The sequence below is a fragment of the Dermacentor variabilis genome, chromosome 1, assembly GCF_050947875.1.
Source record: "Dermacentor variabilis isolate Ectoservices chromosome 1, ASM5094787v1, whole genome shotgun sequence".
Taxonomy (NCBI): Eukaryota; Metazoa; Arthropoda; class Arachnida; order Ixodida; family Ixodidae; genus Dermacentor; species Dermacentor variabilis.
Genome location: NC_134568.1, coordinates 35,335,343 through 35,356,496, shown reverse-complemented (window position 1 = coordinate 35,356,496; position 21,154 = coordinate 35,335,343). Strand labels below are relative to the sequence as shown.

At 47.7% G+C, this 21,154-nt stretch overlaps 1 protein-coding gene across 1 annotated transcript in view; it reads left to right on the top strand.

The window, feature by feature from the left end:
* Positions 1 to 527: 527 nt before the first annotated feature.
* The window catches only part of LOC142576462 (uncharacterized), a 115,289-nt gene continuing 94,662 nt past the window's right edge, over positions 528 to 21,154 (top strand). The window contains exon 1 of the mRNA XM_075686606.1: positions 528 to 912. The gene's annotated coding sequence lies outside the window, so the exon portion shown is untranslated. The remainder of the gene's footprint in view (positions 913 to 21,154) is intronic.

Here is a 21,154-nt window from a genome sequence, read left to right as displayed (position 1 = left end):
CCAAAGTACACTGTGCGACATTTCGCGGTCGCTTTCTAAGCGGAGCAGCCGCTTATAGTGATACTTCCTCGGGTTGTCCCTTCGTTTATTTTTATGCCATTCCCTTTCTCTTCCTCTAAGCACACTTGCTGTAACCTTTCTCGGGCCATCTCTCCACCACGCCTCTCTTTTCCTCGTGCCTCTCCCGTCCGGCCACTTTTCGTATTTTTTTTCCTTCGCCGGCATTTGCTTCCCTCCTTCGTCTTTTGTATTTGCGCTTCCCTCAGTGACCGCGGCGCTTTCCCGCACACCGACCGACCAATGAGGGCGCTTCGGTGGCGCGCCCGGCTGCTACCGCGCGTGTCACACTCCGCGTGATGGTAGGCTGGGCGCGGCGGTAGAAAGTGGGGAGGTGTGCGAGAACAGCTTTGCTTCTTTCTGTCTCGCGCACGCGTGCGAGCGCTCGCTCACGGCGTGGAGGGAGGGAGAGAAAGAGGCCCGAGCGCTAGGTTTGTCGGTGGCGCGAAGCGAAAGCGGCGAGTCGACGTGTTCCTCTCGTCGCGGTTGCGCTGCCGCCTGTGACGACTCGGCTCAACTGCTGATCGACAGCGGGATCGTCGTCGCGGCCGCCCGCTACACGCTCCTTCGCTCCGCCACTGTGGGAACAGCACGAGGGAGCGCGGCGGCGCCGCTGTCGTTCCGTGCTCTCAGGGGCGCGTGTGCGCGTTGTGCTGGCGAGGTCCTAGCTTGCTCCTTCCCCTCAAGCTGCTGGCTTCCTCGCCTGGTCTGCCGCACTCCCCGCTCGCTCTTCTGCCGGCGGCTGCTGCTGCTGTTTCTGGACCAGAGTCAGCTTCGGTCGCTACGGTGGATCTTTCCTCGACATCGTCCTCGTCGTCGGCGGTCACAGGGCGAGACTCGCCGTCCTCGTCAAAGGTGAGCCCCGGTCGACGGACGCCCGTCGCCGTAGTCAGTGTGTTCGTGCGTGTGCCAGCGGAGGAAAAAGATTGCCGCGGCGATCTTTTTCTTCCTCTCGTTTGTCCGCGCGCTCTTCTAGGACGTTTCCCGCTTCTGATACGTGTTTCGCCGTGATCTACGATAGTTAAGCGCTTCTTTTCTGTTTCTATTTTTTCTTGCTTTCATTCCTATGCAACTGCTTTTCTTTTTCTACTTGATCAATGACGTACTCGCTGCTGGATCTTTTTCAAGGCAGGAAGAAAAAAATTGCATCCCTCGTTTCACTATTTCTCTTTTTTTCGTTTGTGTGTTTGTGTGCGTGTGTCATCTCCAGCATATTTTACTTGAGATAACACTAAGTCCTATCTGCCAGGCTAGATCCGCGTGCTCCTTTAACACTGCCGATCTTGCACCAGCCACTTCGTTTTCCTTTCGCTTTGTATTCATTCATTTATTTATTTTCTTTTTTTGCTGCAAGTGACTCATTGGAACTCAACTGAATGTGGATGCTTTAGGAGAAACAATACACGTTGCCATAAAATATCTGCGAAATGTTCGCGTTGATATTTCCCCTGCACGATGAGACGCCTTGTAGAGAACGCAACATAAATGGACGGACAAGTCACTACGCGATTCTGTACTTCATTTCGTCGGCTGCCTAAGAGGCGCAGATTCGTTCGTGGTTAAACTCGCCTGTGTTTGCTAGAGCGACAAGCTTTGACAGCACATAGTGAACTACTATAAGATATTATGCTTCAAAGGGAAGAACTCATTTCGCTTCCGTTTGTGCTTTTTGATGCACAGGATACCGCTTACTCCTGTTTCTTTCTTCTGCTTATCGCAACCATATATAAAAGTGCCATGAAGTGGATTACGGTAGCGGGCGAAGTACAATTCATTAATCACGACCACATCAGCGTCATTGGAGCGGGTAATGTGTTCACGCTTCATTTACGGCATGTACAAATGAACGTCTGTCACCAGAATAGAGAATACAGAGAGGAAAAATGGTGAGGTTAATGAAAGAAAGGTCTGGCTAGTTGCAATAACGTAATTAGATTTGGTATAGTTCTTTTTTCATGTAAATTGTTTGCGCAGAATAGCCCACTAATCACGCCTCAGTACCTTAATATCGCTTTTTATTCATATAGCGTTTTCCTCTACATTGTTGTTGCTCCGTAGCCCGACAAATATTTTCCATTAAATACCAAGCAGCCTAAGCATCTCCTTTGCAATGCATGCATTCTTTTATATGTGTGAATGTTCCCCGATTTTATAAAAGCAGAGCTGTACGCGTGTCTTTTATGGGTAATACGCAGACGGTCATAACTTTTCGATGTCAATTACTATTGCAGACGCCCCTTGAAAGCTGGCTTATTTACAATAAGACCTTTTATGGGGCGAAGCCCATTTTTGTAAATATTTTTTTTTAGTGGGTAACATATACATTCTACCATATGCCACCATTGCAGCGGCAAGGGTTGCTTAGAGAAAATGAAGGCATGTCACCCGGCACCTAACCTGCATGGTCTCTATTCTAATAAACTTGCTATTCTCCACATTTTAATGTAATGCGCAGAAAGGACAACATTTCAAATATGTTTATCTGCACTCCATTCCGTTACACCCAGTCCAATTACTCAATCATAATCCGTTAGCCCACCACGACAAGGTGTTCAGCTTTCGTCAGACAACAGGTTGTCTAAACACAATTTGAACGCACATATACCTAAGAATACTGAAAAGTACCTGGTGACCACATCCGTATCACTTGTCATGATACAGTATACGACCTCACCCGCTGTTATGCCAATAAATTTACATCTTCTCAGACTTCACGGTTAAACTGTGGCACGTGCATTACAGGGAATGTGCGAATGTGGACAAAGTTTCGAAAATGCAAGTTGCAAGTTGTCTCTTTTGCAGCAAGAATTGTTATGGGGAGAAGCCAGTTTCTGCAAATTATATATATGTTGCAGGTTACACGCGCTGTGATACAAGTAAACAAGTGCCCTCCACCCGGAAACCACCTTGGACGGTCTTTATTATAATGGCGACATTAAGCATGCTGCATTTCCGGTATATCGGTATCTGCTGTCCAAAGGTGCATATAACGGCACGCGCGTCACATGCTGACCGCTGGTGTCAATCACAGCGTTGAGTAACGTCGCAGACGTCAGATAAACTAGGGTGTACCGTCTTAGGAAGTGTAAAGGAGAACTTCAGGCATAGCGAAAGCAAACGAAAGGTTTCTGTAGTCGAGAGAATACATGTTGAAGACGATTAGAGTTTACAAATGCATTCGAAAGAAACGCGAATGATATGAGTTTAATATTACCCATCTCCGTGTGGCGCGAACACTTTCTTCTTAAGTTCTTTTCTTTTGGGGGGGGGGGGGGTGAGTCCAGACTGAGATGCACATTTTATTTTAGCTTTTATATCGGCTTTATACTAGAAGAGTGGAAGGGCTGATTCCTTCTCTTCTCCTTTGTTTTACTTAATCTTCAACCAGCAGAGCTACTTTTCTTCTCGCGTAGTTGAAACCAGTTTGCGTAGGGAACACATGGACGTGTCGTTCAATGGTTCGTGAAGTGGTCGAGTGCTGGGTCTTTTTTGGCACGCCGTGTTGCCCGGCAGTCACGGACGAAGACGAAGTGACTGCGAGTAAGAACGCTATTTTTCTAGCTCAACTATATTAACCTTATTTCTCTGTATATCCCGGAGGAGCCTCCATGGGTTGTGGCACGGATGCTACTTGACGTCCCTACGCCTCTGCTGAGGATGGCAGCTTCAATGGTGACTGCGTCTCGGAAGTGGACTGGCCTCCAAAGCGACACCGACCGCGACGCTACCATTGTCTACTCGCTCAGCAGTGAGGACTTTTCCGATGACGACTTTCAGCTTGTGAGGAGCCGCACGGCGAAGCGAAGAATCACCAGGGCCCGCCTGTCTTCAAGCACGTCGACTGTAGGACCAACTCGGAATACTTCAGTCATTACGATTCTATTTGTACCGGAACTCGCTACCGACAACCTGAGGTGACTGAACCGACAGTCTTTCTCGGTGCTCCTTGAAGCAGTGACGCCAAATCAAGTCACAGACGCCAGAGTCAGTATACGAAAAAATGCCTTGGCTATTGTCGTTGTACACTATACTGCGCTGCGAAATTTGAGCAAACTTATGGAACTTGGCGGCATGAAGGTCCGCCCACATATTCCTCTGGACAGTGACGCCACTACTGGTGTAATCTACGACGTGGATGTCTCCATCTCCAGCGCTGACTTGCCTACACTAGTGAAGCCAGCCGTTGATGGCTTTGCCATAACTGACGTGTCTCGAATCGGTGCATCGCGCTGTGTGAAGGTAACTTTCAAGGGTGACTCTCTTCCCTCACACGTCAAGGTGGGTCACTTTAGACACCCCGTACGACCATTTATCCGAAGGCCACTCCAATGCCGCAATTGCATGAGGCTGGGGCCCGTAAGCGCTTTGTGCGAGAACACGAGAGTTTGCTCGAGCTGCGCAGAGTCCCGCGCTGCAGATTCCTGTGTAGCCACGGTTCTAAAATGCCCCAATTGCATTGGGTGCGATGATGCTACCTCAAAAGACTGTCCCAAAATGAAGACGGAAAGGGAGGTCTTGAAGCAGATGGCGAGAGACCGTTCGTCTCATCGGAAAGCTGTTGCGGCCTTTAGAAAGCGACGTTCCCGACGACGTCGCATTTCAAAGAACGCTGATGCCGCCGTGAAGAGCGCGCTACATCCAAAAACTCTTCCTCCTCTGCCCCCTAGGCCTGGCGGAGTCGAGTCTAAGGTCGTGCTGCACAACGCCAATACTGAAGCTTGGCCCGCGCTACCAAAGCGACAGCCCCCACCACAGCTGAAGCCACAGCTGAAGCAACCGCAGGCGCCACAGCCGATGGCACAGCTCAAGCCACACTTGAAGCCACAGCTGATGGCACAGGCGAAGCCGGAGCCACGACCGATGCCACAGCCGATGCCACAGCCGATGCCACAGCCGGAGCCACAGCTGGAGCCACAGTCACATCAAAGGATACAGCGCACCGCAGTAGAGTCCACAGCGCCGACTCCCGATAAATTTTCCCAAGAACATCAAGTGGTTGTGATGTTCAGTTCCTCATAAACCTCCTTCATGTACTTTTCAGCAAGTTGCATACTCCGTCAGCGCAAAGTGAAGTGAAAGTGCTGGATGCTCTTAATCCGGTGCTTGCAAGTATCGAGTAACCCCCCATAGCTCACCCGCAGCCTCCTATTCGCGCTACGACCACTGGCTCTTTGGTCGTCCCAGATGTGGTCAACGCAGACCACCAGCCATGGAATTTTGGTGTCGCAGTGCTTCCCTGCACACACAGTCATCACTTCCTTCATCTTTCCTTCTTTCTATTCCCCATTTCCCTCACCGCCAGTATAGGGTAGCAAACCGGATGCTCGTCGGGTTGACCTTCCCGCCTTTCCTCACTTGCTATCTCTCTCTCTCCCGATAGTCACGGAGATTTGACGACTGGCCGGACCATATCTGTAACTTTCCTGCCCTGTATAGCCATGAACTGGGGCTGAGTGTTCATAAGGCCTTTCCGTGGCCGTAAAACCGCACAAACAAATTGGCGAGACGCAAGAATTTCTCAGAAACATGAGCCTCTCACGGAGGAACTCGTTTTTTTTTTCTTTTACAGCGAAGCTGTATACCTCCACCGTCCAAGGAAATTTTCATGTCGTTGGCGTGGTAAGCAAAAAACTCCCCATACGTGGCCCTATCCCGAAGATAGTACATTGCCAGCCCGACCCGCGGCAGAGGTGAAGCAGGTGTTAAGCACTCCCCATACCTGGGCCGATCCCGAATCATTATGCAAGAAAAGGTGAGGCGTGCAGACAGGACACAAGAGAAGAGAAGTGGACAACACGAACGCCGACTATCAACTGAATGGAGCACTGAGGCGAAAAAAAGAAAGAAAACACAAAACTCATCTGCGCAAGCTCTGGAATGGTATCACCACGGGTCCATCGGGTACATGTCCCGGTCTACGTGAGAGATAACTGTTAAGGCACTTAATCCCTTCCTTATGTAAAGTAATCGAAGGCTGACTCACGCACGCACTTCCACCATTATAGATGTACCATGCCTCTACCATAAGACGCGTATCTTCATTCTTGTGCCTGTACAATATCGCGCATTCATCTAACTTAGGCGTGCAGTTACAATCCTGGCAATGTGCCAAGATTGGCAATGCCGGGCCGACCCGCGTTAGAGATGAAGCAGGCGTTAAGCACTCCCCATACGTGGGCCGATACCGAAGATAGTGCAATGCTGGGCCGACCCGCGGCGGAGGTGCAGTTCGCCATTAAGGGGCCCACATACACAACTTCGCTGGACATCCTTCTTGACAGAGTGGAAGGGCCCTGACATTTTTTTCTTCTGCGTTTGACCTCAGTGTTTAATATCACTGACCCATCTCTGTCGCGTGAATTGCGAACGGATTGTCGTGATGTGAATGAAGGAATGAACCTTTTATTGAATGAAGATGGCATATAGATCTTCACCATTCCATATAAGATTCAATAATTCGCCTCAGGAGGACGAATTCTCAACCGGGGAGAGAAAAATGGTCACTTACTAGTCTTCCTCGTTCTAAAACATAAGAAAGGCCTTATGGAAATGTTCGAGCAACAAACTTCAAAGCGCTCATGCCTTTACACTAGGCAGTCTTTATCAGCTTTATTCAAGGTATGTGACGTACTTTTTATTGGCCCATTTGAGGGTTTTTCATTCGAGTGCTATATGTGAAGAGTTAGAGCTCACAGCAGTTACTCTTTACAAACATAATGTTGTTACGTTCATAACGACAGTTTGTTGTTGTTGTTGTTTTTCGCGCGTAAAGACGATGTGCATCCGAGGGTGTGAGGCTAATATCAACACCTTCAGTTTCTCTAGGCGGCACTCGGAGATTATTCTACCACCAACAGCGTTATTTATAAAAAAATAACTTTCCCCACTGGATGCCTGATAATTAGACTTCTCGAAAGCCACACCACTAAGAAGCACTTGTCTATAAAATGTACTTGCCAGCATTTTATTTTGCGCCACATTGGTTATATAACCAACAGTGAATATCCACATATGCCGCCAAGATTCCCGAAAATGTTCTGTACGCACACCTTATGTCTCTCGCAGCGTATTAACAATATCAAGATCCCGTAAGGTCCACGCATTACCTGAATTCAGCACCAAAGAAGCAATTTCACCTGTTAACTTGAGGTCCTGTCGGGGGTAAGCTATGATATGCGCCGTATACAAAGGTCTACCATTGACGCGATGTTCTTCGCTAGGGACGCTTAGAATTTCATTGGGTGCACGATACAACCAAGACAGCCCCATATGTTTTACGACCCTATCGTTCCGAATAATTCTTGTACAGGGCATCAGAAGTGAACGCTGTGCTTTAATATCTTGCTGAAAGCTTTAGGGGCAGTTTTGTCTGACCACCAATTTTTAATGGTTGTGCATGCTTTGCTATTCTTAACTGCAAATATCCACTTCATTTAAAGCACAGTGCGCCAACGTTAACCTTAAAGAAACTACAAATAGATTTGACTTCGCTGTAAGAATTGTGTCAGTCGTACTAACACACACATTCAAGTAGAACAAGCAAATCACTGTGATATTAGTTTCTTCGTACGTCAATCCATTAAGTGATCTATCCATTCATTGTCACCCACCGCAACGTATCTTCACAAGCGAAGTTAGTTGTATAAAAAGGTAAAAAAAAGACTTTTATCCATAGAAACCACGAGACATTAAAGAATATGTGACGCTTTCACAACAAATGTGCCCTACTAATAGAGGTCCACTTTTTTTCTTATCTGCATGTGCGGCAACCAGGTCAGAAGGCAAATCGCAAGCGTTTAATCACACCGAGGAAAGCCACATGCAAAAGTTCAAGAACTGCTAGCCGCATCGTATGTAAGCCGTTTTGTCGAAAAGGCGCAACGATGCGGAGGTGCCGTTCGCAACAGCCATTTCCATTTCTGACACGATCGATGAAGTAGCTGCCAAAGAGTCCTAGAGTCACGTATCCAAAGTATTGACTTTGTTATGTTCATGCGGATCTGCTTGGCTTCATCCAAATGCATTCACCACTGCTGCTCCACGGACTCTAAAGGTCATTGTGAAACACTGCGCTCTCCCTATGCGCTAGCCTCGCTTCCAAGAATCGTTCGAGCGGCTTTTACTGATCCGTTCATGTGGATCGACCGCGAGTACTGCATTTCTGTAAGCCCGCTAAGCGGGGAGACGGTTCTTGCGTAAGTTATTCAAGGAATGCGCACAAAACTTTTTTTTTTCGTGAATTGTAAGATCAGGCTCAAGCACCGTCATAAATGTGTACCATATCGTTATGCTGCAGCTGGAATGCTTTCGTACTAGTACCCTTAGTGCGAGCAGCTATGTCGTAGCCACATTGCACGCGCACTGCCAGTCCGCAAAACTATAATACTTTCTCCTCGATGAAGACGTGGGCGTAGTGATAAAGCCGATGAGTACGGGCGCACAAGAATTTTTAATAATTCTTTTGCGGCGTAGCTGGGCGAACGCTCTCATCAGATGATGTGCCTCGAATGTTATATTGTGGTTGGTATGCCGTGTTCAGCACGCATCATGAAGCACAGATGCAGTGGTGTAAGCTATAGGAATCACTTTGTGAACTTCGAAACTATTCGAGAGCCGCCGCCAGTTCAGCATCTCCAGTGAAGACGCTCCAATATTGGCCATCCACCTGGCTAAAGGCCACGTGTCCGCAATTTACTAAGCTTCCGTGACGACGACGATGCAGGGAGTGGCGTTCAGTTGCTCCGCAAATTGCGATCACGATCCATGTCTGCGAGTTTTTGTGATGTCAACTTTGAGATGCATGTGAACTTGCGTTTGTACATTGTCATCACATACCGTAATACGTTCAACAGTTCTTTGACTGACGACAGCTGACTTGAGTTTATTGGTGAAGTAATATGGCCTGTGTTTTCAGACAGATTGCTCTCATCATATACGAATCATATACGATTCGCGCTTGACTCCGCGCTAAGTTTTTTCGCATTTCTTTGGCAATACATCAAAAGGGCGTCTTCAGCCACGCCTTCGTTTACTCTTCCAGGCGCAACCCTGAGGCCAGCGTTTGATCCTACTGTCGAACCGCGGGCATATGAGCTCAAGGCACAACAATGAATTCCTATACATATAACATATATAACGAAAGGAATATATATATATACATATATATATAAAACGAAACGAAGAGGAAGTTGGCGCACTTCAGAAGAAGAATTTTTTAGGAGACTAAAATTTCGTGAATATCGGAAATGCTTGCGCATTCTTGCAGGCACCCCTGGCTCCAAAGAAAACTAAATAAAAATAAATAAAAAAGAACAGTGCTGCAAAAAAGTGCGGTTGCTCCCCCCTGAACCGTTCTCTATCTTTATTTCACTATACATGCTATGTCTTTCTTTCTTTTCTTTTCCTTCACCCCGACGCTCGAGACAGCACAAATCGTGGATATTGCAAGGCGCGCATTTTTGTCTCTGCAGCACCGCTCTCAGGTGACGCGAATGAACAACGGAAGCGTACGCCAAATTCCGACCCGCTTTGCTGCGTCCAACGTGCCAACGCTGTGATGTCGTCGTCGTCGTCCTCTGAAGCGGCCCGAAAAACACTTGCACCGGCGTCTCTGCTTTGCCAGCAGAGACACCAACAATCTTCGTCAGAAGTAGTCACCCATGTCGTGAACATCAGCGTTATCTACCCCCGTTTCCTTCTATGTTTCTTTTTTCTTTCTTTCCCCGCTATACTCGCATTTCTCCAACACTCAAGCCACGTGCCATTCGAAAAACGAAAATATATTACGTATAGTCGCTGACCGCCTGCCATAAGGGCCTTCGCAATACCAGAAAGTTGATTTGATTTATATGAGAATTGCGCGCTGGTGCCGCGTGACTAGATAGCGGTGGATTTGAGAATAACAGCGGCCGACAGCGCCGTTGACCCGATGCTGCCAACAGCTCCGCTTTGAGCCGGATGTTGTTGCCGCGGTCGACAGCTGTACCATATTGAAGTCGTCCATTGGCTAACAGCTTGGCAGAGTGGAATTACAGCCGCAAGGCACCAGAAACGACCAGGGCACACAAGACTGAGATGTCGATGGTTCACGTGCCTTTGTTAAGCTTTATTGAATATGAAAGAAGACTTACTTATTGAGCTGCAGTCTTACGCAAGATTTATACATCATCATTTTTGTTTCTTTTTTTGTTTCTTCCGTATTCTGAAATACATAACTAGGGAAAGGGTTTACGATGAAACGCCCTTTCGTTCGTCAATATTTTTATTTTCTTGAAGCATTGTCGCCATCCGCTCTGTTGAAGCAACGTACGATGCAGATAATTTGTCTTGGCACAAACCATATTCACTAAAGGCTTCTTGTGCAAGGTAGGAAAGGCCAACATCGCTGTGTTAACACGTGGAGAGGTTAACGAAGGCATAGATTTTTTTTTTGTTTTGCCCTACAACAAATATAATACTCACAGTAACTGTTACACTGCGTGAAGCGTATTGGTGCAATCTCCTGAATAATCAGGAATATCTGAAAGTTGCTAAATCTGAGCCTTGATATCAATCGTCACTTATAGCGCATACATAGACGAGGGACAAAGAAGGACGACGAAGCAGCGCTTGTCTTCGTCGTCCTTTTTTGTCCCTCGTCCATGTATGCGCTGTAAGTGACGACTGATACCATGGAATATGGAATACCAACTAGCCCGTACCCAAACCTTGCTGAGTCTTGAACCTTTAACATCAATCAAGCCTTGCATTTGGGCACTCACGTCTTTTCGTCTGGAATCTCTTGTATATTTGTTTATGTGGCTCCTGTGTACGTGCTCTCGCGAGCGCGGTGTCTTGAGTCAAGCACTTCTGCATAAAACCTTATTTAAGTTAACAAGGGCACCGGTCATGTTTGCGTGTCTGCCTGTGCGTGCGTATTCCCAGCTTTTTCTGTATCCTGAGAGCGCCGCGGTACGGCAGCCATTTTTGTCGTGCACATTATGGAGCCCACAATGCAACCTAATTTAGCGTCCTCGCATTGTGCATGTTTAATATTTATTTACTTTTGTTTGTTCGTTAGTTTATTTTCTTTGGTACATTCGGCTCAATTCAATTTCTTCACCTGTGCCACCGGCGCCTCGTGCAAAAATAAATCGTGCGCTTCGTCGTGGAGTTCGTAGTGAATCGAGGTTGTAGTAGAGGGCTCCGGAGCGATTTTGACCACCTCTTTAGCGTACATCCAACACACGGTGCACGAGCAATACTTTCACGTCACCCCCATGAAATGCGGCCGCCGCGGCCTGGCATGAACCCGCCAACCTCGAGCTAGGCAGCGCAGCGCCGTATCCACTGAGCTACCGCACATCAAGCGCCCATGTAAGCTGTGCACACCCCGGAGGGAGACAAAAGAACGCGTTCACTTTCAGCGGAGCGAAAGGGTGAGCAGCTACAGCGACGCAGTGGTACCGAAGTCGTCAGCCCCTTCGCGACAGGAAGAGGAGGGAGGGGGGAGGCCTGGCGTGCAATGGCAGGAAAGATCGCCGCGGAGTCCCAATCAAGCTGCCGTCACGAGGGCGGCCCTGAGTCTCGGGCTGCTCGCTTCCTTCCTGCGCCCGTGTCAGGGAGGGCGACAGCCCGAATCAGAGCCGCCATTCGTCGCCGAGACCCGGCGGACCGTTGCACGCCGTGGTCGCCCCGGCCGTGGACACCGCCGCTGTGCGAGTGAGCGGGCGCCGCCGCGCAAGAAAGTCGTCCGGTGCGCAAAGCGTGAGAATCCTCGCAGGAATCGGGGTGGGAAGGGCGGTGGGAGGAGGTTTCTTCATTCGTTTTCCGCTCGTACGACGCGCAGTGTCGCACGAATGAGTGACGCGGCAGAGGCCAAGGGCGTCGCGACTCCTTTTCATTTTTTTTTCTTTTGCTCGTATTCGCGCGGGCCGCATGTGGCAATCTGATCGCGTTGAATGAACGACGTGCTTGAAACGGCAGGCTTGTGCTTTCTGCGCGCACTGGCGTGGTCTTCCCGGCTGGGCTAACTTTGCATGTAGTTTTCACTTGTTGATTCATCCTATCAAGGTATCCCCCCCCCCTTCACACCACATCAAGAAATAAAAAAAAAACGTCTACGTGAAGCTAAGCGGTTATTTAGATGCATTACAACTAACCGCGAAGCGTAAAGTATCGTTTACTATCATCCTATGCGATGTGTAATTTCATGCAATGTTTATGTTTATCCACCACAAAGGTTACGACTTTTCTTTTTCTCGTGAAATTTTTTATCTTTATGCACTACGCCGCGCACAAGCTAGGCCGAAAGGCAAACTCTAAATCAGGCAGATGCACAGTGCGAGGCGTCTACGAAGCCATGCCACGAGGACTAACGCGGTGTATGAGCGTTGTCGATGGAAAAATAGCGATGACAGGTGTGTATGCATGGAAAGGTACGACACGTGTCAAGCAACATTTAAGGATACTGTATCGCTTGCGTCACAGTGGGACATATTCATTCTGGAAAACTGGCCAAGAACGAGCACACCCAATGGGAAATACCGAATGGCTAAATCAAAGAAATAAGGTAAATCAAAATATAATCCACTACAACTTTAGCAGGTTGGTGAGTTGTAGAGGCACTTGTGAGCCGACATTGTGTTGGGAGTTTATGCGGATTTCCTTGTTCTTCCTTTTTTCTTCTTTTTTTCTTTTTTCTCACGCACTACATAAGTGTGCCTAATTTCACTACATTGTCGATCAGCGTATAAGCCCGTTCGCTGGTACTTTTATTCGGGGTGCTTATGACATTCGTATGTCTTTCGTATAACATTTGTGAACGGTCAAAGCTGATAAACAAGAAGAAACTAGGTGAAACTCTAAATTATAACGTCGCAAAGGTTCAGGAATCAGTGAAAAATAGAAGCAGCATTGAATCACTGAGAAAGAAAGTTGGGTTATTACAGGGTAAGATGGATGCAGTGAACGATAACCAGGGCAACATCATCGGCAATTTTGATGTTATATTAAAGGCAGCAGATCACTTCTATACTTACCTGTACACTACCCAGAGCCACCACGCAATCTTCATTGGAAGTACTGACGAACATGATACAGAGGCTCCTTATGTAACTGTCAATGAAGTTAGAAGGGGTTTGCAAGACATGTCCCGAGGAAAAGTTGCAGGATAAAATGAAATAACCGTTGATTTTATCAAAGATGGAGCGGATACTATAGTTGAAAACCTTGCGACCCTTTATACGCAATGCCTCGCGACTTCAGGTATACCAGAGAGCTAGAAGAATGCCATCATTACACTAATCGATAAGAAGGGAGGTGTTAAAGAATTGATGATTATAGACCTATAGCTTGCTTTCATTATTTTATAAAATATTCACCAAGGTAATTTCCAATAGAATTAGGGTGACAGTTGCGTTCAATGAACCAATATAACTGGCTTCCTTCAAGAAGAGATATTTTACAGTGGATCACATCCATATCATCTTTCAGGTAATTGAAAAATCTGTGGAGAGGCACCCAACCTCTATATATGGCTTTTAGAGATAATGAAAATGCACCTGATTCAGTTGAGATACCAGCAGTCATGGATGATCAAGGTGTACAGGAACCATACGTAAATGCCTTGGCAAATATCTTCAAAGACTTTACAGCTACCTGATTTTTTCACAACAAAAGTGAAAAAATACCTGTCAACAAAGAGGTCAGGTAAGGAGCCACGATCTCTCCAATGCTATCCACTGCATGCTTAGAAGTATGCGGCCTATCAAACTAAGAAGTCTTAGGAGTGAGGATCAAGGGCGATATCTCCGCAACCTCCGGTTTGCAAATGACATTGTCCTGTTCAGCAACACTGGGGACGAATTAAAACAAATGATTGAGGACCTTAACCTAGAAAGTGTGCTAGTTGGGTCGAAGAATAATATGCAGCAGACAAAGGTGATGTTCAATAGCTTCGCGAGAGAACAACAATTCGAGATATGCAGTCAGCCTCGGGAATCTGTGTGAGAATACGTTTGTCAAAGTCAATTACTCACACGGGATCCTGGTCCGCAAAAGAATAAAAACGAGTTGTCGCGGATACGGCAGGCATTACCACATCACAGCCGAGAGCTTACCACTATCGTTGAAAAGTACAGAATCACTGCATTCTACCGGTACTAACAGATGGGAAGAAAACTTGGAGGTTAACAAAGAAGCTTGAGAACAAGTTAAGAACCGCGAAACGAGCTACGGAACGAAAAATGTTAGGTGCAACTTAAAGAGTCAGGAAAAGTGCTGTCTGGATCAGAGAGCAAGCGGGGCTAACCGATATTCTAGTCGACATTAATAAGAAAAAGTAGAGCGGTGAAGGTCATGCCATGAGCTGAGCAGAGAACCGGTGATCCATAAGAATTAAATAATTGGTTCCAAGGAAAGCGAGGTACCCCAAGTCGAGGATGACAGAAAATTAGGTGCGGTGACGGAATTAGGAAATTTGCAGGCACAATATGGATACAGCTAGCGCGAGACCAGGATAGAGATAATTGGAGATTGCTTGGAGAGGCCTTCCTCCTGAAGTGGACGTGAAAATAGGATAATGTATCCACAAATATATCCGCCAAGATACTGATCGACTCAGCAGACAGCAACCCCGCCAAGCCTGGGAGAGTATAAGCAAGCAAAAAAAAAAATGAGCTTCACTTTAAAACAGGGGCCAATATATGATCGTTCATTGCTGGGTCAACTAGTGTGGAAGCACGGTGAAAAATGTATCGGCGATACACCGGTGGCAACAGAAAAAACGCAGTGACCAAGCGTTTACTTTCGTCTACTGAAATGGAAAATCGTCATCCACCAGACTGTAGCAGAAGCTATAGCAAAGGAAACCCATAGATGGTCTTTCAGAAGGAAAGATTCCCGGTTGAAAATGTTGTCCTTGTCGGATCGAACTGCAGATCAATGTCTTTCCAGGACGGTTTCTCTACCATATGAGCAAGCAGGAGCCTAGCGGTTTGCACAAGGAGGCCGAATAAACAACAGCTCGAAGGTGGGGGACGCTGACAAAACAGTTCTGTGGAAACCCGCAAAGGGAAAGATTCGTGAAAGGTGACACTGTAATTTACCTGCCAGTAGCAGAAGCTACACAGGAAACACAACGGGATTCTCAGAAAACTACTGATGTAATGCCGCAGTGATATACCTGCTTCAGTGCTATAGGAAATGTTCTTCTGCGGCACTGAATAATTAGCTGCGATTAAATGCTTAGTGTATTCGTGCCTCTAAAGTTGTGTCTTTGCAATACAGGACCCGCTCAGCGCACCCTAAATATCTTACTGTTATAAATATTATTGGATCCAGTTTCGGTTCCGTTTCCTAGACTTTGTACGCGTTGTGACGTCATAATACAGAAGGTCGTCATGTGGCAGCAGGGCGTTTGCAACATGTGGCTACTAGCTTGGTCTTCTGCTATGCGATTACATTGGTCCATGCAATGAGCGGCAGCATGTCAGACCACCGAGTAAGCCGGCGCGAGTTCAAAAATGTCGCGATGTCCTCCTCGGTCCTGAATGTTTAACGACGTCGCAAAACATGCAATGCCTAGGAATCGAAACCAACACGTGTTCGCATAAAAGCATTTACAGTGAATTATTCGTGGCACTTTGAGGCTTGTCAATATTTTTGCTTGGGTTTCCAGGTCCATTACCTTCATTTGACTCAAAAAATTAAGAAGTCTAAAATGTCATATCAGCACTCTTTTAACAGTTCTGAGATCAGAACTGTTTCACTTGTATTCCCTTGTTCGTGCTTCCATGTCATCATCAACTTACTGGAACCTTTCTCTTTCTTTCTTTTCTTTTTTTTGGCACCGTTATTTTAATCAGTCAATCAATGAGTGCACGCGTGATTTTTGAAATCTAGTCACCGACAAATTAAAGTATCGAATCAAATAGCATTTCGAATAATCTTGAAATGGTTTTCCAGTTTATGAATAGCCAGCTTTTTATACAGGGTCTGTCCTGAAAGTAATGTCAGTAATGCCATTAAAAATCATTTTTTGAATTTATTGTTACAAGTGTTTAAATATCTTCAAAATACTCTCTTTTTGCGTCGATACATCGGCTCCAGCGAGACTTCCAGCTCTCGAATGCGTTGCGGTAGTCCTCCTACGGAATGGCATTTAATGCTGCGGCGCAAGCTGCTCTGATCCCGTCCACTGTCCCAAAATGCTTGTCTTTCAGGAGTGTTTTGAGGCGTGAAAACAGAAAAAAGCCGGGGGGAGCCAAGTCCGGGCTGTACAGGAGCTGGGGGATCGTTGACAACCCTGCTTTAACCAGGTAGTCGATGACGATGAAAGCACCGGGGGCCGGCGCATTATCGTGGTGCAACTTCCTGTTGTCTGCGATGTCCAGCGTTGAACCCTGCGTTCCAGTCTTTTGAGGACTTCCACATAAAATTTGGAGTTCGCAGTGGTTCCAGGTTCTACAAACTCGTGATGAACCAATCCGTGGATGTCAAAAAAAAAAAAAAAGACGACGAGCATGACCTTGATCTTTAATTTGCTCATCCTGGCTTTCTTCTGGCGAGGGGACGAGTACGTGTGTCACTCCGAAGATTGCTTATTGGTCTCGGGGTCATATTCAAATACCCCAGTCTCGTCAGCTGTAATGATGTTGCCCAGAAATTTTGATCGCGTCTGCACATGCCGACGTTTTCTTGGCACGTTTCAACGCGGCGTGACTTTTGCTCGTCAGTGAGCACTTTTGGAACCATTTTTGCGCACACCTTCCGCATGCCGATATTGTTTTGTAACGATTTCATGAATTAGAGTTTTCGGAATGTTTAACATGTCGGTCATTAAACGAACACTTAATCGTCGGTCTCAGTTCAACAGTTCCCTCACTCGCGTCACATTGTGAGTCGTGCTGGTCGTGGATGGCCATCCGGCGTGGTCCTCGTCGTCGACCTCTTCCCGGCCTTCCAAAAAGGCCTTGTGCCGTCGGAACACTTGCCGACCTGACAGGGCATGTTCTTTGTAAGCAGTCCTGAGCATAGTAACAGTTTCCGCAGCGGTCTTGCCAAGTTTCACGCGAAACTTGATCGCAAATCTTTGTTCTGATGAGGACTGCATTATCATTTGCACAAGAATAGAACACAACTCTCACAGACAGGCCCGTCCTACACTCTCCGATGCTCGGGGCACACTGAGCGACGGAGCGCTGCTTAGCTGGGTTCCCCCGCTACCAATTTCAACCGGTTAGACCGCGCTTCGACGTACCGTCGCGCCACAATAAATTCACTGACATTACTTTCAGAACAGACCCTGTATGTGTGGTTTTCAAACAAGATGGCCCTAAAGCACGTTGTTCAAAACTGGTCGCGTCATAGGTGCTTATCATGAAGGGATTACGTTGCTGGCCTTGCGGCCCACCAGAGAATAAAGTAAGTTAACTAAATAAGTGCTCATAAGCGCTATTGACAATGTTAAAATTCGTCCCACAAGCAAAGCCCACCTCTGTACATAATCCTACTGGAGCAGCGGAACGGCGCTGCATACCGCAGGCAATTTTTTTAAAGGGCCCCTTACCAGGCCACATATAAAATCTTAGTTATACGCTGGAAATTGTTACGTGCCCTCTAGGGAGCGTTCCGCCGCAAGAATTTTTCATATTGGTTCATTAATAGCCGAGATAGAAGTATTTCAATGCCGTGAACCCATAATTTCAGGAGGCAAGCGCCATTGCCAAGAGAGACACTTTCTTCACATGCCCCGTCCAACCTCCGCAAGCAAAGTTCCTTCCCTGCGTTCTCCCATATCTCACGCTCGAGGATCCTTCCCTGCGTTCTCCGTGTGCGTCACGCTCGAGGATCGCGTGACGCACACGTCACGGGCCCCACCTTCATTTTTTTTTCTCCTCGCTTTTTTGCGGCGCCGCGCACTTCCGCTGACGGCGTCGCGGGCGAGCTGTTGTGATTGTCTCGTTTCGCGCAGCACAAGATTTTGCGCGCTGTGCACGACAACACCTGGCTAGCAGTATAACTCAGTGCTACACGAATACTGATACAGACGCAAGCAGATCACAGAGCATGATCCCGCGCTACGACACGCCAGAAAAAAACATAGTTTCGTTGTCCGCGCACGCGACTGCACGACGTGGGAACAAGCAGACGAAACGTAAGTACATCTCTCTTCTTGCGGTGCGACGTAAAAGAAAAACACCCAGATATGCGGTTTATGTGTCTCATTATTTCTATAAACTTTAATTCATCTACTGAAGCAACAGATTACACGAATAACAGATGTTGCCTCGAATTAATCTTCCAGATCACTTGCCAGTATGAGGAATGTCACAGAACTGTCGTGTAATGTACGTAGGCGCACTTGTGTGATATGCATCGACTGTCCGGCTGGGAGCGCGGCGCCCGCGAGGGGAAGGGCGAACGGTGTTCGGTTTGAAATTTCAGTTCTTTCCGCGGCGCGTAGAGATGTAATACTTGCAGACACGATCGTTAGCGCGCATTGCATGTACGGCGCTTGTCAGCTCAAAATGGCCAGACCCGGCGAGGGGCTCTTCAAGAATATATATTTAAGACGCGGTTTGCTGGAGTTACATAAGAAAGTAACCCGCCGGCTGCGACTCCGCGGCTAGGGCGCGCTGCTGATGAGCACGACGCCGGGAGTTCGTTTCCCGGCTGCGAAACAGATTTCTGTGGGCGTGAAATGCAAGAACGCTTCTGCGCAGTGCCAAGGGGGCACATTAAAGAACCCCAGCTTATTGTGAAGCTACCAGCTGCGGCCCGCTATGTAGCTTCCGCATGTTAAAGCCCGTAATTTAGACACTCTCAATATATTGCGAAGTAGTCGATAAATTGAAATTCACCCCGTTCGTTCTAAGCATAGAATAGAGTACCGCGGCATTCTTGTTATCCGAAAGATCCAGATAAGCGCTGTACCACAAATTCATTCTTTCAGTCGTGAGACTACTTTATCATAGCGTTGCTTATGCTATACTCCGCTCACATTTGGAGTACTGGGGCATCGCGTTGCGCTGCAAAGGCACCAGCGGCGCGCCCTCGGCGTCGCTGTGAAACGACAAAGTACTTGGGGGAGAGTATGCACCGACGCGTGCTGCTCACAGCCGGCTCTGTAGGATAGCGAGGGCAGCGTTCTGCTTTTGAGCTTCCAGCCTGAGCGTGGTGCGCTGCTGCGCACGGGATACGCGCATCCGAGTGGTGCGGAATACAAACGCTGATATAAAGCTGTCTTGTTACCGCACGGGGCTGGAAGTTCTTTCATTTGTTAACGCACGCTCGCTCGCCGAGGTGTAGGAACAACCTGCACTCCCCTCCGAGCCAAAGCATCGCGCCTTCTGCGGCAGTGAAGCTCCCGGCGGTGCCCGGAAGAAGCAAGATTCCCCGCCATCTCTCTCTCTCTCTCTCTCTCTCTCCTTGCCCTCCCGTTCCGTTGTCTCTCCATCAGCCACCGTTCGCTCTCTTCGAGTTAGCGGTGTTGGAAGAGAAGGTGGGGCAAGTGTACAAGCGGCGGTGCCGTTCTTCCGTCTCCCCGGAGACGATCTGCGGTGCCGAGGAAACTGCAGCTGCGCCCAGCTGCCGGAAAATGAGATCGGCCGCCACCGGCGAGGCCGCCCCAACACGCGCTCGCCGGAGCGAAACCGAACGCGTGCGATGCCGCATGGGACCACCGACCGCCGGCGGTCGACGAGACGCCAACTCGCGCGACGGGGTTCTCCCGGACGGAGCTGCCTGCTCGCCTTTCTTTCTCCTTCCAAGCGCCACACATATACGAGATTTAGGGAAGAAATTGAGGAAGTGTGTACTTGTGTTTGTTTTTTCAATAGATTCGCAGCTTGAAGAAAGAAACATTCACTACAGAAATCAGCAAGCCGTAGGTTGGCTTATAGTCGCTTGCTTCGGCCTCGGAGAGGTCCGGGAAGACAGTGACGAAGTACAAGGTCTTCCCAGTCGACTGGTCATGCACAGTCAGCGTTTTCTGTCGCATTTTGCGTCCCTGTTCGATTGACGCGCTGGTCACTGGGATCTTCGATGTCGTTGACAGGTTGAAGAATTTACAGTGACTGACTGGGGCACTTCTACTGCTGGATCTAGTACGCATACACAAATACCTAAAGATGTGTACGGGAGGATGGCCGCCGTGGCAGCTTAATGGTCCAACACCACGCACGTAATGCAGAAAATGTGGGTTCGGCTCCAACCGGCTGCAATTTCTCTTTCCGTCCACTTTCATTTCCGTCTTCTGTATTATTTTTACCTACCTTCCTGTACAAAAAAAAAAAAGAAGATGAATTTGTTCCATGCTTTCTCCAGCTTCATTGTTTGTTTGCTTCATGTGGTTGTAACCAGCAAAAGAAAATATAGCCTCTCGGTTCTCTTTATTTTTCTCGCCTAACGACTGGAATCACTCTGAAATGTACTCATATTGCGCCAGTAACAGTTTCGAAAATTAGGCTGCCCACAAGAGTACACCAAACGATGAGAGAGTAGCTCACGCTCTTTGGTCTGAATAGTAAGGCAGGCGATATGGAAAGTAAAGCTTTATTTCGTCACTTCGCAAGTGCGCGCAGAACGTTAAGATGAGCTGACGTAACTGTATTAAACTGGGGACAGGTGGAGAGCACGTATCCTGATTGAGAAGTAGAGGAGGTACATAGATGAAGTGCGTGTTCTTTTTTCTGTGATCCACGTAAGTAGTCCACGGAAACTTGAGCCAGTACATGAATTACCTATACGCCGACTGTAACCAGAGCTATCTAGTGTAGGCGAAGGTGGTCACGGACGAGAAAGCAAGATCATTCGCGAAGGTAAAATAGTAAATGAGCTCGAACAGGCACGTGGCCAGCGCCACGCAGTCAGATGTTGTCACACAATATCCACTAGCCTTCACAAATCAGAGAAATCGTGTCTTAGATTTCTCCGCCGATGACGGCTGAGGTCACGAAAATTTTTTTCAATGAAGTATAGTGACAAGACTGCGCCACGTTGCTTGTCATGTGTCAATTCACCTGCGTTCCCCTTTAGCAGTTCATATGCCCGGAAAAGAAGGGGGAAAAATGCTGAGACGCCAGCTTCGAATATGCGTTGCACGCCCACTGGGACT